This window comes from Physeter macrocephalus, chromosome 2 (genome assembly GCF_002837175.3).
Source record: "Physeter macrocephalus isolate SW-GA chromosome 2, ASM283717v5, whole genome shotgun sequence".
Taxonomy (NCBI): Eukaryota; Metazoa; Chordata; class Mammalia; order Artiodactyla; family Physeteridae; genus Physeter; species Physeter macrocephalus.
Window position 1 is genome coordinate 73,561,656 of NC_041215.1, and position 25,299 is coordinate 73,586,954.

Genomic DNA, 25,299 nt, shown 5'->3' on the forward strand with positions numbered 1-25,299 from the left:
TCCTTTTTGACCCACCTCCTGGAGAAGTGGAAATAAAAACAAAAATAAACAAATGGGACCTAATGAAACTTAAAAGCTTTTTCACAGCAAAGGATACCATAAACAAGACCAAAAGACAACCCTCAGAATGGGAGAAAATATTTGCAAATGAAGCAACTGACAAAGGATTCATCTCCAAAATTTACAAGCAGCTCATGCAGCTCAATAACAAAAAAACAAACAACCCAATCCAAAAATGGCAGAAGACCTAAATAGACATTTCTCCAAAGAAGATATACAGATTGCCATGCCATTATTATTTCCTTGAGGCAAATGAGGTGCAAGAGCCATTATACTCCTTTCACACCTCCCCCTAATGCCTGACGCTGAGACACTCTGTGATGCTTCCACCAGGAGAGTGGGAGTTATTTTTCTGGAATCTGAAAGAAAAAAAAAAAGTTTAATCATTTTCCACACATTTTCTTACCATGAAACTAGTTGGGAATTTATTTCCTTATCCCCAACAGAGCTCATGCCTTTAAGAGCAAATAATAAGGAAGGGAGAGGTGATTGCTTAGCATGGGGTGGAGGAGATGGGGAAGAAACCTTCTGATCCTGTCTAGGTGGCTCCCCAGAGATTCCGGGGAGGGCAGGGATAGAGGTCAAAGAGACAATGTGCCCTTCTAGCTAATCTTGGTTTCAAATGCCAAGTCCTGCAGGCAGGTGAAATGAAATTCAGCAAAGTTTCTGTGGTCGTTAACTTCCTCTGTCTTAAGGACACCCCCCATCTCATTTGATTTAAAAGCAGTTTTTCCAGGCCAGTAACCTCTGGTGGAAGCCAGGGCTGGTGATTGCATAGAGCAGAAATAACATGACCATTAGCCATGGCAACAGGAGAGGGTCGGCCTGGGGAGTAACCACCAGTGGTAAATGGGTATGACAGAGATGACATGAGGAATTCCAAGCTGGGACTAATAGGAGAATTCCAAGCCACCTTATCTAGCCTGTTACCTTCTCAAACTCCAACTTATTGCGCCCTGACTCTGTTCCCCAAGCTGTCCCCAGAGTACTGAATTCCAGCAGGCCAGCTCAACTGCACCCAGTGCACAGGCTGAGTGATTAGCATATACGGTGGCCCCTGTCGCTGGGGCGGCAGGTTGGTGGCCAACCACAAGGAGATTAATGCACCTCTGAGGAGTCCTGGGGGCACACTTAGTTGCAGACAGTGTTCATAGCCTATTGTTTTTGCAGAGCTTTGAAGCCACATCGTTTTTTTTCATGACAGTATAAACATTCATGGAGGTAAAAAAGGATAGAGTTGTCCACGTGCCTTCTTTCATTGATAGTGGCACTGCTAATTAGCATGTTATTCTTAGAGAGCATTCAGGCACTGCAAGAGCTAAATGAAATGATCATGACCTTTGAGCTAGTATCCCCACCTTGGAGAATTATCTAAAGAACGTAGCTTTTAAGCTTACTTGTTCAAAAATGTTTATAACCCCCCTTATTTGTCATAGCACATAACTGGAAACAACCCAAATGCTCAACAATTAGGAGTGATGAAACAAACTTTGGAACTTTAATATGGTGATAAACTCTGTGACAGTGAAAATTATGACTATCTGAACTGTGTAAATATTTAGAAAGCCTATGTAAAATTATGCATATTTAAAAGGAGAGCACACAGTATTCCAAGCACTGTAGGACAAAATGTTACTATGACAATGTGAAAACCACATGTGAACAATGATAACAAGAGAAGAGGCCACCCTCTCATATCTAACTAGTGCTTGGAGTGAATGAGGACTTTTGTGTTTTTATGGTAGTTTAGGGTTCATTTTGTGTTTTTTTTTTAAAAAACATAAAACTGTAAAGCTGTTTTAAAGTACAACACTTAAAGATAGTATTTATTACTGTGGTGTAAAAAGCATTGAAACCAACCACATGTGTTAGTCTGCCCGTTCATTTGATGTGCACTTCTGATTTATACCACAAGATCAACATAAATCTGTGGCCCTGGGGAAGTCAGTGCATTAAAATAGTCTACAATTGGCCTTACCTAAAAGCAAGTGCTAACTTTGCTTTAAGTAATGATCACCACTTGGTATAAGTCAAGGTCAAGAATTCCATAGCTGAATAATAAAACAAAGGAAGAATCTGAGCCAGGAGACCAGATCTGCAAAAAAGCAGAGGTGAGGGTTCTGTGGGAAAATGGTCAGGATCATAGGAGCATGGAACAGAGTGAAAACCACCAGATGCACAGCCTGGAATAGAGAATCAACAGAGAGGCTGATTCCGAAAAGGGCTTTATGTTCCAGGTTATCATCCCAGGGCAGCTTTTATTCTCCTTAGTCCTTGTTTTCAGATTCAGTTGATAGTGACACAGCTCCCCCCTTGGACAGGACTTCTCTTAGGTTTTCTAGAAAGAGTTCACATGCCATTCCAATCAGGTTCTCAACTCTGTTGCAGTTAAGAAGTCATGTGAATGCTGACTTTCAAATAAATAGTATAATTTTCATTGATGAACACTACAGTGCACTCATTTATGTAGTATTATTAGAAATATTTTATTTCCTATTGCTGAAATAAATCAACTAGCTAATTGGGACAAAATGCATAAGATCCTTGAATGTCATGCTTCACTGAGCATTTAACAGGAGTGCTTGGATCTAGAATTATTCATGTAAAGATTTCCTTATGAATTCAGGGGCCAAACCTCAGATTTCATCTTGCGGCTGAGTTCTCATTTAGGGGACGACATCCATTTTCACTCTGCTCACTGTTCATGAAGTCAAATGAGAAGATAAAAGCCCTCTGTGAAAGCTGACAAAGCTCTGTTCAGCCTTAGGGCTTTTCTACAACTGCTTTTCCAATTTCATATCAGTAAACTTTTTCCAACTGTTCAAATCAGCAAGAACCATTGATTCATGAGTGATACATTGAAAGCAATTTCCACTGCTCATTTCCAGTCATTCCCACTAGTCAGCTTTTCTGAATCACTATAGCTATTAAATCAACGCAGATGCAAATGGCAGGTCTGCCTCTTACTCTGAATGAATCTAGATCATTCCTGTTAGCGCAGACTAGTGGGAAGAGGACAATTTTCAGCCAGGAAACCTAGCTGTCAGTTCTACCTTGAGTTAGTTGTTCACACACAGAATCTCGGGTTCCTCATCTGTTACACAGGAGTTACAACATCACTTGCCTTACAGAAAGGTTATAAGGATCAAATTAAATAAATATGGGGAAATGGTAATGAAGCTCTACAGCATTATTTGATTCTCTTTAAAGGAATGGTGCTTTGGTAGTTAATGTGTTTATTTGGTAGTTGGCTGCATTCTTACTACCCTTGTTCAGGTCTTATTTAATAATGTGACCTTAGGTTATTGCCAGAAAGAACTTCCTTCTGTTTTTAATCTTCTCTCTATGTTATAATATTTTAGTAAGTTGCATGGTAACTTGAAGTAAGTTAAGTGGCAGGTGATAGTAAATATAATAATTAGATGTGTATCTTCATTCCTTTATCACATATATGAGCACAGAGCGGCATTTAGGAATATGGAATATTTATAACAAATATCAAGGATGTACTGTTTTATAACTTCCCTTTTGGTTATATAAAAGTATCTGCTAGTATTTTTTGTTTGTTTGTTTGTTTGTTTTGTTTTTTGCGGCACGCGGGCCTCCCACCGCCGCGGCCCCTCCCGTCGCGGAGCACAGGCCCCGGACGCGCAGGCCCAGTGGCCACGGCCCACGGGCCCAGCCGCCCCGCGTTTCTTTTTTTTTAATGATTGAGTATGAGAAGTGATGTATTGGAGGAGTGTACAAAATTATGTGTATATATATGCATATATATACAAAATAACTTCACATTCTCTGCATTTCTTTGTCACAACTTCCTGTCTATTTCTTAGAGACCATGATTCTCACCTACAACCCAGCAAGTACTTAAAGTAAGCATTATCTCTTTGTAGAAATGAGTGGTTCTCAGCCCTGGCTGCAATTAGAAACACCTGGAGAGCTTGGGCCCAATACATATATAAGCTCATTCCCAGTCCCAGAGATTCTGACTTCATTGGTTTGGGGTGGGTCTCAAGCATGTCTTTTTTTTTTTTTTAAGATTCCCACATGATTATATGTACAATCAAGGCTGAGAATCACTGCTGTACATTCATTTAGCTAGAAATAAGAAATCCTTGACCCATGATTATGATCTGGCCAGTCCGTATTTTGGCCAGCTGCTAGACCATCAGTGGCCACAACATGCCTTCGACATGCAATATGAAATATCAAGAAAACCAGAGACTTTGGAGCCAGCATGGGGAGAAGTCTGGCTTTGCCCCATTCTCACTGTTCCCTTTGGTGAGTGATCTGGCATCCATGTCCTCATCTGTCACATGGAGATAAGAGCACCCATCTTATAGGGTTGCTGTGGAGTTTATATGAAGTATATATACTAGCAAGTACTCAAACATGATAGCTATAATATTTAAAATAGATAACCAACAAGCACAGGTTATCTCTGCTCAATACTCTGTAATAGCCTAAATGGGAAAAGAATTTGAAAAAGAATAGGTACATGTATATGTATAACTGAATCACTTTGTTATACACCTGAAACTAACACAACATTGTTAATCAACTATGCTCCAAAAAAAATTAATTAAAAAACACCATTTATCTCTTAAAAAATAAATTGTAAAAAGAAAAAAAAAGATAGCTGTATTGATAATTAGTACAACAAATGAGGTCCCTATTTCCTCATCAGAAGTAAACAAACTGAAAAAAGGAGGTCAAAAAAATTACCTGACACTAAAACTGGAGAGTTAGGTCTACCATCTCAATCAAATAAAAACTTCCTGTTTCTATGTATCTGATCACATTTCTCTTGAAGAGATTAATTTTTCTCACTGTCTTAAGTCTCTGCTGAGGCCTCAAACCTGACCCGTTGAGAATCATGGACCATCCCATTCCAATGACAGGTACTTCTCCATCCAAGCGAGGCATGCCAAAGTGTACTGAACTTAGCTCTGTGACCCCCCCTTACCCCCATCACCCTTTCCTGAACAGGGCATGTTGCTAAATGTTGCTGGGCTAGAGCCATCTTTAAAGGACCTTTCCCAAGAGGTTCCCTCAAGCCCAAAGATCAGGAGCTGAGAGGAGATCAGTAGAGAGTACGTCGCCTGTGTCAGTGTTGAGTTGTGCCAGGGGGTCCTGGTGGTGAGGACTGGGGTGATGGGCAGACACCTGAAGAAATCGTGAATCTGCCCCATGAGCCAGAGTCAACATTTGGGTATCTGCCATCACAAAGAATATCAATGCCAGATTACAATAGCCCCATTCAGGTGAGACCTTGCTGTCTTCCTCTCATCCCTCCCCTCCTTCCTGACCCTAGCAGAGCCAGGGGCAACATAGTGAGTGGGGTGCAGATGAGAGGAGAAAGTAGAAAAGTAAAGTGGAGTAGTAATGCAGAAGCCCATGTCCCCAGTCCTGCCATGTGGCCCTCCAGGTCTGAGCTGGGAAATAGTTTCTTTAAATTGGATGAGAGATTAGAGTTTTGATTTAGATGACACTTGACTTCTCTATAACTTGAAAATGAAGTTCTAATGTCCCCACCATGACCAAAAGATCTATTAAATGAACCCAAGAAAATGATCAAGGGAGGGAAGGGGAAAACCAACAAAACAGAATTGGGGAAGTGATGTGAGAAAAATTAATGATATTTCATGACTGCGTCCTACCCAGTCCAGCCCATATCATATTCCCATGTACATTTCCTCCCAGCCCGCGGGTCCAATGCTCCCTTGCCAATGCAGAGTCCAAGAGCAAAGATGACTTGAAATGATATCAGGGCTCTTCTGACACAGATCATTCTAGCCCTGTAACAGCTCCCTTGATTTCTTTCAAGCCAAAGAGTTTCCTGACATTTTTTAAATTGGTACCAGCCATTAAGCTCACATTTCATATAATTTATTCAATTCTTATGATGCATCAGGAGACAGATCATTGGATAACTTCTAGTTCTTTCTCAGCCTCAAGAAGATATCACCATGTCTTTTTGGCTGGGTTGTATAGTGCATTCCTTCTGATGGGCCTGACACCCTAACATATATATGGATGTAGAGAATGTTAAGAGCACAGGCTTGGGGGTCAGACTGATCTGCGTTTTAATCCTGGCTCTGTCAGTAACTATACAACACTAGTATGTTTCTTAACCTCTCTGGTCTTGATTTTCTCACCAACAAAATGGGCATAATATTTTAAGGATTAAATTAAAGTGTAAATAAAGCCTTTGGCCCAGTACCTGGCACATAAGTGCTCAATATTGGCAGATTCCAAATAATAATGATGGTGATGATTATAATAATAACCATTATTATTGAAAAGGTCTTTTCAAAGAAAACTGTTAGTTTATTATTGGATAATAATACATATTGTTACCCCAACATCAAAAAGACCCTTTCCTCTAGTATATATTGAGGAAAGTGAATGTCATTGTAGATCCCTCCAGAGTTTTCCATCCCTGCCTCTCTACATTCCCTCTCCTCCCGTAACTCCTAGCTCCATCATGGATCAAGAGTGAGAACCTACTGTACAGCACAGGGAACTCTCCTCAGTGCTCTGTGGTGACCTAAATGGGAAAGAAATCCAAAAAAGAGGGGATATGTGTATGCGCGCAGCTGATTCCCTTTGCTGTGCAGCAGAAACTAACACAACACTGTAAAGCTACTATACTCCAATAAAAATTAAAAAAAAAAATCACTCTGTGCCCAGTGGTTAACAGCGTGGAGATTATAGACACAGATGTTACCAGATCTGCACAGATGCAAACAGAAGGGCCAAGGTGGGGCTGGCCCACCTCCCTCAGAGGCCTTTTACTCCTTCGTTTTCTTCACAGCCACCACCATGCAAGAGTGGACAAGTGGTTCAGACTTCTCTGGCGTCAGCAATACTTAAAGAGAATTCCAGAAGAGGTGGAGATTCCTTCTTAACTGTATACTTCATCAGACTATCTCCTAGTACAATAAAAATCATTATAAGAAATCAGTTCTTTCACGGCTGTCCCCTTGGAGGCACACTCAAGTTCCCAGGCTTACTCCCTGGCACTCAGGTTTGCCCCCATCTCCTTTTGCACATCTACTAAGACCGTTTCAACCCACCAAACGGGAAATCTAATTCTCCCCAGTGAGTTGGTCTCAACTGAGATTTTAGCACCTAATTTTATGAAGGAATATTTCTTCTAAGCTGAGTTGTTCGGTCTAGACTAACACTCCACTGGGGCTCAACTAGGGCGATGGGAGTGGACTTAGATGCCTCTGTCCATTGGTACTATTAGGCCGGGCTGAGCGCTGTGAGTCTGGTTCCATTTGAGATGTCTCCACTGGATAAGCTATGGCCAAGCTTTCCTATTCTTGAGTCTCTAACAGATAACTGTTGGACCACCCATCCCCTACCCCCATCCCCACCCCACCGTAACCCATACAATCACACACTTTTCAAGCACAAATTCAGAGGCAAGGATTTAAAACTGATGCAGAGGGAGAAAAGCATTTTTCCAGTGGAAAGACTCCATCTCTCTCACCTCTTCGCCAGAATGGCGTCAGTGTCCACCTTCTTGTGCAAAGCCTGGTTGGCTCCTTCCATTCAACCCTCTGTTCCTCCTTTTCCTGTCAAATTGAGCAAGTCCCTATTCTATCAGGAGTTGTTTAAAATAGCAATTTTTCTACCTTTTAATGGCTGTTCCCATTACAAAAATGCCTAGCCAAAGCTTTGAGATTACCATTTGTATTGACCTAAGTAAATTCTTGAGCAAAGTGCCTCCCTTTTTTCCTAGCTACATTATTACATTATTTTCTTGTAGTTGCCCTTTCGTGTAGGTGTGGCATAAATGCAAAGCTCTCCACTTTAGATTTTTATTTGCTGGAACTGTGTCAGGAGATGAATACAAATTACTGTTTACTCACCAAACACTTGCATAGCACTTCCTATGTGCCAGGCAGTGTTCTAAGTGTTTTACAAACTTTAATACATTTAAATCCTCATGACAGCCCTATAGATAGGCATTATTGTCACCCCCACTTACACTTGGGGAAACAAAAGCACAGAGAGGGTAAGGAACTCAACCAAGGACACACAGCTAGTGAGTAGTAGGATTCCTATCCGGGCAGCCTTACTCGGGGGGCCATGCTTTAACCAGTAGGCTTTTCCAAGTCAAAATTAGGCAGATCCCAAATTCAGAGCAGTCTTGCAAATCCAAAATCTGGCTTCAGTATACTGCCTTCTGCTTGAACAGGGTCTACTTGGGTAGTCTCTGAAGGATGATAATGAGGAATTTTTGCTATAGAATTTTATTTCCTCACTTGACTTTGCTGTCAATATGATCATTTGTTCAGGCCTCTAATATAGAGCACATGTGCCCAGAGGGTCATATAATGAATCCATTTCATGCATTTTGTGAAGAAAGCCATAAATTATCTCCACATAAAGTAAGAGTGGATCAAGGCTGCCATGTTTCTGTGAACATTATGATACACCCTTAGCCAAAATTGTATTTTCTCCTTGTAAATGGAGATAAAAATTACATTGTTTTGACCTTTGGATCATTGGATCTTGTACATGCAGTAACTACTTCTTTATGGATTGATCTGCTGAACAATTCATACTTTGATCATTATTTAACGCAACTTATGACTTCTGAGAGGGCATTTATCAATAGCTTCTGAATGATTTTCCAAAACAAATGCAAATCAAAAAATAATAATTTAATCTCCTTGATGGGATCCTGGTTATTATGACATTGATCTCCCCCATATCACGACATAGGCATTATTAGCTCAAGGTAAAGGTAGAAGAGATGTTATATACATTTCTCACCCTGAAAATTAAGCTCTCTTGAGTTAAAATGTCCCACCTTTGCACTGTAGACCTCCCTCTAGAATCAATCACAATATATTTATTAAACACCTAGTATGAGCAAATCACTAGATTGAGCGCTAAAGATACAGAAGTAAATAAGGCATGGCCCCTGGCTTCAAGGCGTTTGTTGTTTATTGAAGAAGGCAGACTTACAAACAAATACAAGAGATTTGTATACAAATACAAAGAATATTGTGAGACAAGTATTGATAAAGTTACCTGCAAGATACTGAGGTGGCACAAATAGGGAGTGATCAATGAGCAGAATGGGTCAGCAATACCGCAGAGGGGACTTCTTGCTTTTTAGCTACGTCTTGAAGGATGAATAGGAGCCAGTTAAACAATACCTAATAAAGAGTATTTCAGGATAGAAAGCTTGGCAAGAACCAGATTATAGAATACCTTGTAAACATGAAAAGAGTTTGGACTCCTATTCACCATTCCCAATAGTAAGACACTGTTAAAGAATTTAAGTGAAAGAATAATACGATTCAGTTTCTCTTCCAGAAAAGGCAGGATGGTTGCAGTCTGCTGGAAGTATCCAGAGACCAGTGCTACAGACAGGGAGATCAATTAGCAATTATTGTAAGAACCCAAAAGAAAGACTTTAAGGAACAAAATCAAGACAGGAGGACAGAATTATAGATAGATGATAGGTAGGTAGGTAGATTGATAGATAGATAATAATAGGTAGATAGGTAGGTAGGTGGGTAGGTAGGTAGAAAGATAGATAGAAGGATAGATAAATAGGGTAAATAGGGTTGGAGGATGAAAAAGAAAAAGAAATGGAAGCTGTAGTTGAGGGGACTAGAAATTGATCAGTTAAGATGCCTTCAGGGAATTTATCTCTGATAACCACAAGCGTGTGGAAGTCAGGTAAGCCCAGGATTGGTTAATTCAACCACGTCCTTCGGAACCCAAATTCCCATTCCTTCCATCTTTCCACTCTCCTTGCTCACAGTGTAGACACATCAACGTGTGGCAGCATAAAAGGGAGGATGTATGCCTTTTTCTCAGCGTGAAGGAAACCATTCCCAGAAGCCCTCAGCAAATCTCCTTTCAAGTCTCACTGAATTGAATCAAATGTGCCCACATAACCCAATCACTGACAGAGGAAATGAGGCTGCCATGGAGCAGCTTAGATCAGTGACTCATTTGGAGCTGGAGTCTGCCTTTCCTGGAGTATAGGAAGGGTACAGATGGGAGCAAAATCCTGTTACTAAGAAGAGTCCAAAAAGAATGGGGACCAGGTAGGAACTAACCTTTCCCCAGTATAAATAACCCAAATGATTGATGTTTTGGAGACTCAAAGGATAAAGCAGGCAACATCCGTCATTTTTTATTTTTAGAAATGAAAAATGCAGCTCCCAACCTGATGTTTGACCTGCATGGCATCTAGTTAACAAACATCTGAATGATGGATATTCGTTCATTTTTTTCCAAATGTTAGGATGTTATAGGATACAGATTGTCTCTCTCTCTCTCTCAGTTCCTTGAACTCCTTTCCTCGTTTAAGCACAGCTCCTTCACTCTCATCACACGGGGGAAAAGATGAAGAAATCAGCCTGAGACTCTATCTCTCAGCTGATTCACTTTTTACTTCAAAACCGGCTCATTTTTCAAACGAGATTTCCCCCCAAAAGAAGAATTTGGGAGTTTCCACCACCAGATATTTCAGTATGAAGATGGAGACTCTGTGGACATACTATACAATTTTTGCTACTTCAAGTGCTCATCTCTGAGTCCTCATATTCTGGAGGTCTGTCTCTAACTGCTGAGAAATATTGCTAATGTTTCTTGAAACAGAAATTTGTTCTCCTGTGTTTAACACTCGTCCAACTCAATTATTTTTTCAGCTGTATTATCACTGAATAAACTAAAACCTTACAGTGAGCCTAATGAATGTATGGCTTACTCAGATAAGTCTGGTTAAATTTGATGTTTTTAATAAAGAAATACACACTAGAATACATTGCCTTAGTCAATAAAGTAAAAGAAAACTTTTTCTTTTCTGTTGATTCACCTTTGCATTAAAAAACCTAGTAGGAGTACCAGCTCCTTTGTTATACTCTGTATAACATTAACCAGAGCATTTATTAAACTGTATGTTGCAGATTCCCTCATTTAGCAGGCACCCAATTTAACTGGCAGTTTAAAATTTTGAGCCTTCTCTAAATAAGCCAACAGGACAAAAAAAAAATTAACAAAAACCAAAAGCTTTGCTGTGTAGCAGTTATTTTCCTCAACCTTGAAATTTATCCATAAGGCGCTTAGTAAAGCCCCTTTGATGTAACAGAAAGGTCAACTTCATTGTCACTGTTTTTCTAACATGCTATTTGTTGAACAAATCCTTTTCATTTACCTCTTTTAAAAAGTTTAAGAGGGAACGCACATATGCGATAAACTGTTGACTTTCACCCAGGCCACCCAGTTCCACAAAGTCAAAATGATCAGAGACTGTGCTGTTTCTCACCTTGCTTTCATCTCATGGCCTCCATGGAAGATGGAAGGTAAATAGTCTCACAGAGCTCCAATTACCAATATCAAGACAAAGAAGAAATGGCTTTCCTTTTCTACCTTTGAAATTATATATGGATTGGTGTAAAATAGACTTCAGAGCCTCAAGTACTTGCTTGCTTTCTGATTGCAAACAATGGGTTGTGAACAAGAACAAATAAATGGGGGAAGTGGGAAAAGTAACTTGGTTAAGAGGCAGACTTGGTGAGCACTGTGATGGCACAGCCAGGTTTCCACCACCAAACTCAGCTTTCCTTTGCTTTTCTGAGTATTTGGATTAAAATTCTACTGGGAAACTATAATTTGCATTTTCCCAAGAACCTTTGTAGCAGATATATGGTTAAGAGGATTAAAAGATTATTAAAAGATTCAAAATTATAAGGAAAGGAAGAAACAATTCGATATTATTTCTCTAGAACAGAAATCTAAGGGGAAGAATATTCTGGGACCCTATGAAACCAGTGCTCCCTTTTGAAAATTTTAATTAGAGGGGGAAAAAAAAGCCTCTGAAGAACTCCATTTTGCATGTGGGTTGCTTTCTTTTTGTCCTGCTTAGAGTCATCATTGATTTTTTTGGCCCAATTGCCCATTTATTTGCCTGAATTAAATAAAAGAATGTTATATCTGCCTTAAAAGTAATTCCCCCATAAAACCAGTTTTTGTCTGTTCTATGTTAATATTGGGGATATTTATTAAAGTCTTAGAATCTGTCCAATCACGTGTCTCTGGAGAATCCTGGTTCCGTGAGCTCATTTCTGTGTTAAGATGGAATGTCTTCCACGTCCTGTACAAGCAAGGATCCATGCTGGTTTGTTTTCTCATCTTTTCACAGTAAACTAGCAGTCCTGCCACTGGTTGATTTACATTTCAAAGCTTATAGACCATCCATCCACCATCAAGCAGAATTATAGAAAACCAGCTCTCCAAGGTGTTTTCCAAAGAATTAACCTTGACTTGTCAGCAATGCAGATACTTCTAATGCCAGATGAAGGAGTGCTTTGAGGGAAAATGGAGGGCAATTGATTTATCCATGTATTCATATCCTGAGCCATGTGTTTATATCATAGTGATCTGCTTCCTTCTGGAACTGCCTTCACTAAATTTGCTTTAATATTTGTCCTTGGATTTTATTGGACTGGTTGTGTGAAATATGCTTCAACATGTGGATAGTGGCCATTATATAATTTAATCTTCTCTCTCTGTGTAAAAGCTGTTCTAGAGTTTAATGTCAAACTAACTTGATCTCGGGGCTTCCCTGGTGGCACAGTGGTTGAGAGTCCGCCTGCCGATGCAGGGGACACGGGTTCATGCCCCAGTCTGGGAAGATCCCACATGCCGCGGAGCGGCTGCGCCTGTGAGCCATGGCCGCTGAACCTGTGCGTCCGGAGCCTGTGCTCCTCAACGGGAGAGGCCACAACAGTGAGAGGCCCGCGTACCACAAAAAAAAAAATTAAAAAAATTTAAAAAAATAATAATAATAACTTGATCTCCCCTGAAAAACTGGCATATTTATACTTGTCATTGTATTTCTAATTATGTAACTAGTCACATTTCTCATCTTTGCACTGGCTGCCAGGAAGCTCAAATTCAAATCTGCAAAAGCCTCCAGCTATTAGTAACAGTAACTCTGTCGGTTAACTTATCTGACTGCTTATAACTTGGGTCTATTTTCTATCTCTTTTTTATTTGCCTTATGATTATATCTTCTGCTTTCTACCCCTGAAATCTTTGTTGGAAAGGGATGGTATTTAAATAAATTCAACAGGTAAAATTTTTTTGTGTGTTGCAATAACTTTCTGATTTTAAAACAAAGGGTTTTATAAAAAATTATAAACAGATATTTTATCTTTTTCTCTGAGAACAGGGTAAAACAGAAATGAACCTGATGGATTGTGCCAGATATTAAACAGAAATTAGTAAAAATAAAGCTTTTTTTTCTAGTGAGCAAGCTTGATAAGGAAGACTGCAGGAACATTTTTGAGAGGCCATGGAATAGAGGACAGTCTTGGCAATTTTTTTACATCACCTTAAATATGCCATCATTATAACACTGATTTATAGTTATATTGTCTATATTTCTGACTCCCCTATTTGCTGTTGGCTTCTTGAGAATATGACCCATGACTTAGCCTTTCCCAGTGTATATTACAATATCTGATCCATGGTAGGGCTTCAATAAATATTTTGAATGTCAAATGAGTTTTCATCTATTTAGAGGCACTCTTGTGTGAAGAAATATTGCAAGGGGTTTTCCAGTTCTATGATTTCAATGAATGCACTCCAATTTACGTTGCCATAGATATCATTTCCTTAATATGGCACTTGATGCAGCCTCTTGATTCTGTAATATTTTTCTCTGTGAATGGAACATCTAAGCATTTGTCTCAGTGTTGATGAAAAGTATCAAAACTCTCAAAAAGAGACCATCATTTTCAGAAACCGAGAAAACATTACCATAATATGTTGGGAAGATTTTTTTAAATTTACTAACTTTTGCTAAAAGTGATTGTCCAGCAAATGTAAAGAGAGAGTTCGAACAATTGTTTCCATCCAAATCATTAAACCTGATTTTAAGTTTTGAGAAGTCACAGTTTCTAGAACACTCTAAATGACTCTTCATAGCTGTATTCCTTGTGTCTGTTCCTGCTCTTGTCAAACTGTGAAGAGATTGTAATTTCATTAAGAATTGAGGGGGAAAGTTTAAGCAAATGTTAAAGGGCAATTTAATTACTTTATGAAATCTAAAATGTGTACATGACCCGCAGACAGACTCTTAGTTTTAATGTAATTTCTGTCTGCCTTCAATGAAAGTTCTATTAATGCATTATGTATATACACAAGGTGTGCATGCATATAGTTTCTTCCCCTAGAACATAAGCTTCACCAGAGCAGGGTTTTTTTTTTTACTGTTTTGTGCACTAATGTGTTTCCAAGTGCCTAGAATAGGGCCCGATACAAATCTTTTCTCATCAGACATTTGTTGAATGAATATAAAAAGTTCATGCTGAGGAAATGATAGCATTTCAATATTAACTCTATTTCCATCCTGCTGAATTTTTTCCCATTATTTTATTTCATGGACATAAAATCATTGATTCAGGGAAACCCAGAAGGAAAGACATGGGACATATAAGCAGCTCCCAGGATAGTCAGTGCTAAGCATCCTTGTGTGAGGCCTTTTAAAATTTGGAACCTCAAGATTAATTATTCCCATGATCAAACAACCTCTGGAGTCTTTCTTACCATTAAATCAGATGTTTAGGAAGGGAAAACTGCCACCTGTACCTTCCTGCCCGATGACTCACTATCACTGCCCCCATTCACAACCCTCTTGATATCAATAAATCCTCCTCCTCAACAGAGCAAAATCAAAACAAAACATAAAAATGTGTAAATACAAGTTCAAAACTAAAATGCAAGTAGTAAATACACTAAAAATATTATCGGCAACTCAATTTCCCTACCTAACCGTAGATCTTTGAGACTTCGGAATTATTCCTTAGTATTGAAATTTTTCTGGAAATAACTTGGCCTCACACTCTATTTAAGCTTATTTTTTCACTCTTATGAAAGATAAGTTTCTGTTGAGGTACCAAAAGGAAGGATTCTGTTGATCCTTTTTTTTGTGCCTGGGGATAGGCAGTTCTGTAAAGGAGACCTGACCTTGATCAGTTCTCCTAGATCATGAAGAGCTTAGATGCACAGCTTTTATGCCCTAAGCTCTCTTAGCTTTGAGAGGTGTAGTCTAGAGAAAGCATTTGTAGAAAGGAAGCATTCTCTGGACCTGAATTTAGAAACCATACATGAAAAACTATTTCAAAAGAGCCACTCACTGAATGTATTCATTGAGGGTTGTTTCTATGTGACAAAAATCCATCAAGGTGAAAGGTGAAAAAAGGTGAAATAGCCAATCAACCATATGAATAATGAGTTGATGCACTGGCTACTTGACAGTGTATGTGTTGACTGAAAAAAAAATGCACAACCTAAAGGTTGAGAATTATGTTTTATTCTAGGACCTTACAGAGGACTATAAGGGATAGTCCTGGGATACACCTCTCAGTTCGACTGTTCTGAAGAGGTTAGGGAGGAACCAAGATATATAGGGGTTTTTTACAGGAAAAAAACAGGTAGTTGAACATCAAAAGATTACTGCTAACTAAAAAAAAACCAGACATCTCACGTTAATAAATTTAGTGCTATTGTATGCATGGGAAGATGTAAGAGTCTGGGCTTAATGAAATCATTCCTTTGATATGCACCTTAACTGTCTAGGGCCAATATCCTGTTTATCTCCATCCTGAGTTCCCCTCAGGGTGCACCATCAGGGGTGGCTGCAGTGGCTGAAGCCTTGATGGCCTCAACATCCTTTGTTCACTGAAATGGCAGGTGACATTCTTTGTCCACACAAGCTTGGCTAGATTATATAGTCATATTCTGATCTGAATTTATAAGTGTGTGTGTGAGAGTGTGTGTGTGTGAGGGTGTGTTTGTGTGTGTGTGTATGTGTGTGGAAAGAGAGAATTGAAAGAGTAAAGTAATAAAAACTGTGTGTGTATATATATATATATATATATTTCTCATATATAGTATATAGTGTGTGTATATATACATATACACCATAGTGAAAACAAAGCCAGTTAGTGTATATTGGTCCTAAATCAAAAAAACCATCAATCAGGAAAGTCACCCCATCTTATTTGTCCTTCCTTTGAATGAATGAGGAAAATCTATGTAGATATGACAGACAGAAATGAAAATGTGAACCTTAGATTTAAATAATTCATTTCCCTTGTACTATACTTAAAATAACAGGTCTAGTTTATGCATAAAATAAAAACCAGAATCTTTTATTTGTAGTGTTTTATCCACCTCACATATGCATTACTAAAATTGGACTAAATTCCTTAGAAAAAAAAAAATACAGTGCATCTGCTTTCCATGAAATCTCCCTAAAGGATATAAATGTTTTTATTTGCTACAATGAGCTACCTGAATGACATGCCATAGTACAACATGACATTACTTAACTTGGGGTAATTTAGCATGGCAGCATTTTTGGGGGACAGAATTTAAAGTATTTTAGATTAACTTACCATATTAGCAAGTGTTGCATGGAATTTGCTACAGCTTTTTTAATCTAAACACATTAAATATCACATGATTTGTATACATCCCTAACACTGAATATCAGCTCTCATAGAGTTATCATGGAAACAAGCCACCATGGATCAGCCAGCTATAAACTCCTCCTGGTATAGGACAGAGTAGGATTTCACACATGCTCCCTGAGGTGTGCCAACACATGTTTGGTGGCAGGAGGTGATAATCATTCTTTCTCTCTGCATCCATAGGCATCTGCACAACAAAACACAGTTGGGTGGGAATATACCGCAGTCCTGTAGACCCCAAACATATGGACGTGGTGATACGGAGCTTGCTCTGCAGTCCTCCCTGGGAGCTCAGACTTCATGGAAAGTGAGAAGCGCAGGTCCCACCATGTGGTGAAAATGATTGTCAAGTTGGGAGCAGGCTCCAAAGTTATAAAGAATGAGAAGCAATTCTCAGGCTCCTAATCCAAGCCTCGTAGAAGAGAATAAATACACAGAAGAGGGAGCCAGCGCCTCACTGGGCTCCAGAGACTGTGGATCTCATTTTGTGTGGTTGCTTTTCTTTTAATTATTTTTGGTTTTTTTAATTTATTATCTTTTTTATTGAAATAGAGTTTATTTACAATGCTGTGTTAACTTCTGCTATACAGCAAAGTGATTCAGTTATATCTTTTAAAATATAAAAGCAAGGTTTGAATTCATGGTTGTTATAAACAATTCAAACAATATAGTTGTATGGAGAAGAAAAAGAAGGGCTTTTGCACTGGCTGCTCACATTGAGTCCACTCCTATCCCCAGAGGCAACAGCTGTTAATTGTTTTCTAAGTGTTTTATTTCAGGGCTAGGCCCAAACATCTAGACTTAATATAACCAAATGGCTTAGTGTTTCTTATAATGTGACTCATTCATAATTGAAAATCCATTATATCTATCATATCACCATTATTTGTATATCTCTAGTAAGTCCCTGTACAAGCACTTTATCAGTAGCTCTTGAAAGACATTATCTCAGCTCATCTACTCCAGAAGGAGAACTCCTTCTTAACATTTAAAATGTTACAATTGCCCATAGGTAATTGCTATGTTTTTTATTCCATGGAATTAAAAAACAGTAATAACAAAAATCTGCAATGAAGTCGACAACACTTTAAAATGAATTAGCCTTTTTCTTATGAGAGCATTTACATACGTTTGAAAAAATAATAGTGCCTATATGTACAAGACATTATTTATTTAGGCTGCAAATGATTGCCGATGGGTTTTCAGATCAGATCCCTTGAGGAAATTAACTCATCACCGCTGACCACATCCACCCACCCCCCAACACACCCACAAACACACACATGCAGAGAGACACACACATCCCAGGCTGGGAAATATCAGTATTAAACTATAGAAACTTTTCATCAAGCAGGGAACTTCACTTAAAATGTACCCTTAAAAAATTGCAGTGAAGCGATTCTGTTCTAAATGGGTCACTGTTTAATTTTTAGCTATGTATATGTTTTAAGGAGCAAATAGGCTTTCTATTCTGAAATAGCTCAATTATGTTTTGATTGCAACATCAGATTTTTCCAAAGATCTTGGAACTCAGATACTGTAATCATTTATACATAAGTTGATAATTGCCTTACAAAAAATAAAAACTGTTGCCGTGGCAGTGGTACAGTGTGGGCATATGTGGTGTTTTCTCTCATCCTAGAGATTTCACAGTGTGCTCAGCTCCATTGATTTGGGAACATACGTTGTTGGATTCTGCATGATTCCAGGTATCTGCAGTCTTCCAGGTAACAACGCGGAGGAAACGAGCTGGTGCCTGCGGCTTTGGCAGGGCCTCGTGCAGGGGGAGCGTCTTGCAGCAGCTCACCCATCTTTGACCTTGTGCAGACGGTTTCGCTATGCATACTTGGCTTCCTGAGCAAAGACCTCAGAAATGAAATGACATTCAGTCATTTATCTAAAACTGCCCCAGGGAATACATTTTTTTTAAATAAAGTACACTCTGCGTGACCCATTTCCACTCTCACTCCGTCACATGTATCACAGTTCCATGGAGGAGTAAACAGTTACAGGTGTGCATTTAGCCCAGTGAAAGAGTTGTATTTTACTCTAATGGAGGCATATTTCTCAGGTCCTTTTGTATTTATTACCATATTTTTCCAGGGGAAAATGTATTACAAACAGTATACACACAGTGGCCCTGATTTGTGACTTTTCTCAAAATGTCTTATTTTCCCTCAGAGAGAAAAGTGGACTGATTGGTTTTTAGAAGCTGGACCAAGAAGGTTTTTGGGTTTTTTTTTTCAATTTATTTATGTATTTATTTATTTATTTTTGTCTGCGTTGGGTCTTTGTTGCTGCGTGCGGGCTTTCTCTAGTTGCGGCGAGGGGGAGCTATTGTTGGTTGTGGTGCGTGGGCTTCTTATTGCGGTGGCTTCTCTTGTTGCGGAGCATGGGCTCTAGGCACGCAGGCTTCAGTAGTTGTGGCTCGTGGGCTCTAGAGCGCAGGCTCAGTAGTTGTGGCACACGGGCTTAGTTGCTCTGCAGCATGTGGGATCCTCCCTGGACCAGGGCTCGAACCCATGTCCCCTGCGTTGGCAGGCGGATTCTTAACCACTGCGCCACCAGGGAAGTCTGACCAAGAAGATTTTAATAGAACAGATGGACTGTTTAAGGTACCACATCTTTGGGGCTACTATTGCTCCAAGTTTAATGAATATAGGCAGAACTGGGTAATTCTTAATGTAACTTTCAACTCTAAAATTGATCATTTCAGCCATCTGTGCACTATAGAGCACATCTTTGTTTACTGCCTAAAGTTTAAGTAACATCCAGCTAAGCTTGCTAAGCCTAGTAGGTCCGACTTCTCACCCTGTACAAAGAAAAGAGCATGGAAACCCAAAGGCAGTTTATCAGATAATTTTTAATAGAATTCCAGAAAACTCTGCACATATTGCCCAAGGTCATCGATACTTATCTGGGGAGAAAAATAGTTTCTTTTCCTCATATCTCTCTGGTTCAAATGTATAGCTTCCTCCTGGGAAGAAATCAGGCAAAAATAAGAACACAAGAAGAAAACATGAAAATGTAGCTCACTCATCCTATTCTCAGTGCCAGAGAGGGCTACCTAAACATCAGAGAAGTTCAAGGCAACAAAGAATGGCCACCAAGCAGCCCAGGTGATATTGTTGTCAAAGGAGTGAGGCCTAAGTGGCTTCCATGACCCTTAGTGAGCAGGGGAATCTAGATCTCAAAACTTGAAAAATAATAGCATTAATCAAAGTACTAGAGTAAAGGTATAAAGTTGTATTCATGTAGCGTAATTGTAGTAAAAAATTGTAAGCTGTTACCAAACCAAACTTGGGCCCATTCACCCGCACACAGTAAAGCCAATCTACTGACACCAGATTGTGGTGAAGGAAACTGCAGCGTTTACTGTAGGGTGCTGTACAAGGAGTCTGGGACAGCTATTGCTCAAAAACCCCGAGTTCTCGTATTAGTTTCAGCAAAGCATTTTTTTCTTATTGAAGTACAGTTGATTTACAAGGTTGTGTTAGTTTCAGGTGTACAGCAAAATGATTCAGTTACAAATATACATATATATTCTTTTTCAGATTCTTTTCCCTTATAGGTTATTACAAAATATTGAGTATAGTTCCCTGTGCTATACAGTAGGTCCTTGTTGGTTACCTGTTTTACGTATAGTAGTGTATATATGTTAATTCAAAAAACTCCTAATTTATCCCTCCCCCCCTTTTCCCCTTTGGTAGCCATAAATTTGGTCTGTGGGTCTATTTCTGTTTCATATATAAGTTCATTTATATCATTTTTTTAGATTCCACATATAAGCAATATCATATGATATTTGTCTCTCTCTGTCTGGCTTACTTCACTTAGTCAAAACTACAATGAGGTATCACCTCACACTGGTCAGAATGGCCACCATCAAAAAGTCTACAAATAATAAATGCTGGAGAGGATGTGGAGAAAAAGGAACCATCCTACACTGTTGGTAGGAATGTAAATTGGCACAGCTACTATAGAGAACAGTATGGAGGTTCATTAAAAAACTAAAAATAGAGCTACCGTATGATCCTGCAAACCCAATCCTGGGCATATATCCGGAGAAAACCATAATTCAAAAAGATACATACACCCCTATGTTCATAGCGTCACTACTTACAATAGCCAAAACATGGAGCCAACCTAAATGTCCACCGACAGATGAATGGATAAAGAAGATGTGGTATGTATGGAATATTACTCAGCCATAAAAAATGCAATAATGCCATTTGCAGCAATATGGATGGACCTAGAGATTATCATACTAAGTGAAGTAAGCCAGACAGAGAAAGACAAATATCATACGGTATCGCTTATATGTGGAATCTAAAAAACAACAAAAAAAAGGCAAAGCGTTATAAAGGCTGGGTGAGGGAGGGGTGTCCCAGGGTATGTGATCAGCTCATGCACAATTCTAATTGGTTGATGGTGAGGTAACAGGACAGTGTCACAGGGGTTAACATTATCAAGGCACCTGTAGCCACCAGGTCTGGGGGCTACATGCTCATAGTCATCAAGTAATTTCTTCCACTTGGTGGGAGTTTTAGCATCTGTAAAACAATTCAGGAAATGTGCACCAGATACTGTTATCCAAGGACTTCAGAGAGGAGCTAAAGCAGAGGTTATGCAGGAGGGGTCTTTCCCAGGAAGGCCCCATAGAGTCCTGCTCAATTAAAAAGCCATGGGACTTCCCTGGCAGTCCAGTGGTTAAGACTCCGCACTCCCAGTGCAGGGGGCACGGGTTTGATCCCCGGTCGGGGAACTAAGATCCCACATGCTGCATAGTGTGGCCCAAAAATTTTTTTTTAATTTTTTAAAAATTACAAAAAAAAAATTATTTCTGACGTTCAGATTTAGTCCATCCATGAGATCATTAGTCTACAGGCTTCCCCTATCTTTGTTTTCCAAATAAAAGGACTTGTGGGGGTTTTTTTTAACATGAGTTCTAACTGATTCCCTGTTTACTCAAGATATTTCTAAACTGATTTCTTTCACAGCTTAGCCAAGACGTGGAAAACACTTTCACAGTGTCAGGTTTAACTCCCCATTCTTTTGGAAGGTCTGTTGAGGAAAATGTGCCCAGTTTGGAAGTAACAGATGTGCATTTTCTTTTCACATCTAAGTATCCATCAGTTAAAATCTAGTGTGAAAACCTAGGGTGAAGCTTTGTACTTCAGAGGAAAAGATGCACTGTTCCCATACTGGGCCTATTGCTTGCCAGGCCATTTCAACAAGTCGTATTGATCTTGGAATATAGAAATCCCCATTCAGCATCATCCATTTAGGGCAAAGGGGGCTTCTCTGTGAGTGCCCACCTCCCAACCTCCCACCCTCTACAGACGCTGCAGCAGCATCTCTGTCATGCCTCTTTCTGGTCTATATGGCTGTGAGCATCTGCACCAGATGTGCCTGGGTATGAAGGAGAACCACTTAAGTGAGGAGGAGGATCATTCTCCAGGCACATGTCAGGTCAAGATGCTACCCTTTGAATTAAGGGATGCTATTGCTCCTTCAGCCATCTATAGGGCATACATTTTAAGCTCTTGGTTTTGTTTTGCTGTTTTTTAATGGTGGTGATGTATTTGTGCAGATGCTGACCTGTTCTCTCACCCATTGTCTCTAGTGGCAGATGCCATACCCATTTCTAAAAATACTGATCTAGAATAAAATGCCTGTAGAAAAAGAAAAGAAAAAAAAAAATCAAAGCAATTGCCCACAGATGGGTCACATTCAAGTCTCATTGTTGCTAACTGACTATAGACAATCTATGTCAAAATCAGAAGACATGTTCAAATTCCATGAGCTTATATGGAATGATTTACCATAACACTGTTTGCAAGATATGCTGTGCATGACCTGAAATGTCTAGCTAAGGCAACAGTTGACTCAGTCAGTATGCAAAGTTCGCAGAATTCCTTTGCACATATGCCCTGGAATGGTCTTAATTTTCAGAACCAGCTTCTGCCATCCATAAAGGCAGAGACCTAAAGCTGTAGCTAAAAAGTTTGACAGCCAAACACAAACAAGGATCTATTCCATTGTTCTGTTTTTGCTTGTTGTAAAGATAAATTCATTTTCTACCAAAATCATTAGCAAAACAACTCATTTATACAGGCTAAAATGTCATAAATAGACATAAATTAGAACATTTGTATTCTTGAAAAGTGTCATGAAATTATATCAAACTTTTAAAAGGGTCATAACATATCAGATATTTGAAAAGCCACTTGAATTTTCTTCATTGTTCTTTAAATCCCCAGGACCTAGTATGTGAATTGTACATAAGAGGAAAATGAAAATATTGTTGAACTATTGAAAGACTAGCTCAGATGTATTCCAGCTTAAAATCGGGAAAAATAGGCCAGATTATTTTTAAGGCTCCATACTACATCCCTTTAGCCTCACAATATCACCTGTTTGTTTACAGAAACATTAGCTGCATTCATATATTTTAGTCAGAACAAGTGAAGCTGTTGCTCTTAATTATTAATATCCTGAACACCTCATTTAAGAGAAAAATGCATTTGGTCACACACAAGACACAGACACACACACAGTTCCAGTTCAGGGTCTCTCCTCTGTGCTTCAGTATCTCCATTACTTGCTGGAGAGGGTGTGGAGAAAAGGGAACCCTCTTGCACTGTTGGTGGGAATGTAAATTGGTACAGCCACTATGGAGAACAGTATGGAGGTTCCTCAAAAAACTAAAAATAGAACTGCCACACAACCCAGCAATCCCACTACTGGGCATATACCCTAAGAAAACCATAATTCAAAAAGGTCATGTACCACAATGTTCATTGCAGCTCTGTTTACAATAACCAGGGCATAGAAACAATCTAAGTGTCCATCGACAGATGAATGAATAAAGAAGATGAGGCACATATATACAATGGAATATTACTCAGCCCTAAAAGGAAACAAAATTGAGTTATTTGTAGCGAGGTGGATGGAGCTAGCAACTGTCATACAGAGTGAAGTAAGTCAGAAAGAGAAAAATACCGTATGCTAACACGTATATATGGAATCTAAAAAGAAAAAAAGGAAAAATGGTTCTGAAGAACCTAGGGACAGGACAGGAATAAAGACGCCGATGTAGAGAATGGACTTGAGAGCAATCCCACTACTGGGCATATACCCTAAGAAAACCATAATTCAAAAAGGTCATGTACCACAATGTTCATTGCAGCTCTGTTTACAATAACCAGGGCATAGAAACAATCTAAGTGTCCATCGACAAGAGGGAGGAGATATTGGGATGTAGGTATATGTATAGCTGATTCACTTTGTTATACAGCAGAAATTAACACACCATTGTAAAGCAATTATACTCCAATAAAGATGTTTAAAAAATATATCTCCATTACTATACTTTATTGGCTGAATTTTGTCTGTCTCAAGAATTATATGAGTTCTTTTATATTTTCAGCTTCACCTAGAATACTACAATATAGAAGACGTTCAACATAGTTTTGTTGGGTGAAATAATAGATATAGGAGAGGAATTAAGTAGCTGATTAGAGAATCGAAATGTGGCCCAAGCTATCTTTCATCAGTTCACCTAAGAGCGAGGTTTGAGAGAGACTAGGCTCCTACCTTGTGCCATGCCCTGTGCTGTGTTGTGATGTATAAGACAGAGTTTGCGCCCAATGATTTTAGGCCATGAAAGGCCATTGGTTGGAAACCTCACTTCCTATCTGCTTTGATGCCTGTTACAGAAATGTGATAGATGATAGAATAGAGATAGTCAATACTGAATTACTTTTTAATCATTAAATTGCAGAATCATCCACACTTTTCATACTGAGTTTCCTAATTCTAGCCTCATATGCTAAAATCATGACAAGTTCCACTCCTTTTGATGGCTGTTGGTTTTTTTTTTTCCAGAATTGGATGCATAAGTGGTGTTTTTGCAGTTGCTAGATTGCCAAGAATTAACGTGGATGTAGGATGTAAGGGGCAAAGCTGAGAAAAGTTTCTGTATAATCTGTCTCTGTCAAATTTTGAATCTCCCCTGTTGGTCTTTCTCTGTGGAGTAAAGGACCCAAAAGAAGAAATAACTTTGATAGATGTGCAGCTTTGTTCAGAATGTTTCCTCTGAATTTTTCTGCCACCCCAGCTAATGGTGAATTCTCTCATACTAACTCTCTGAGTTTCCGAAAAATATTGGTATTTACAAACAGAAATTGGCTTAGTTCATCTTCTTTGGAATTTAGTTTTTAGAAAACTGGAATGATTTTTAACCCAAAGTCTTTGTGTGGCTTGGTTAATATATTAACATCTTCTCCCACCTTATCGTGTACATGCTAAATTGGCTCTAGAAATATTTTATGATTTCATTAAACAAAGACATGCTGTAGTGATTATCGCTCTACTGTTAGGACTGACCATATTTACAAGTAAAGAAAATGGCAGTACTTTTAAATAAAATCATTTCAGTTGATTATAATACTCTAAGTATTATACCCAGGATGTTCTTTGATCACTGTCAGAGCTTACTCCTTTGATAACTTTGTCACTTGGACCTTGGCAGTTGTATCACTGCGTTCTATCTCATGGGAATGGTTCCGTTTCCATGGGAGCTGGTTGCCTCTTTCAAAAAGGCAACAATAAAGATCACTGACAACACAGCAGGGCTAGAAATCCTGGGATTAGAATAACATTATGTGTAAAACAGAAGAAACCTAGCCTGGAGAAGTTACAGCCATCCAAG

General features: G+C 39.0%; 1 protein-coding gene across 13 annotated transcripts in view; it reads left to right on the forward strand.

The window, feature by feature from the left end:
• The window catches only part of B3GALT1 (beta-1,3-galactosyltransferase 1), a 112,267-nt gene that overhangs the window by 38,291 nt on the left and 48,677 nt on the right, over nt 1–25,299 (forward strand). Inside the window, exons 4-5 of one of the 13 annotated variants that reach the window (XR_003676770.2) lie at nt 10,385–11,405; nt 12,245–13,165. The exons of 9 other annotated variants lie outside the window; for them this stretch is intronic. The gene's annotated coding sequence lies outside the window, so the exon portion shown is untranslated. Of the gene's footprint in view, nt 1–4,192; nt 4,342–10,384; nt 11,406–12,244; nt 13,166–18,225; nt 18,311–18,764; nt 18,809–25,299 lie in introns of those variants that run through there. 3 more of the 13 variants (XM_028478698.2, XM_055088293.1, XM_028478702.1) reach the window with 3 other exon arrangements.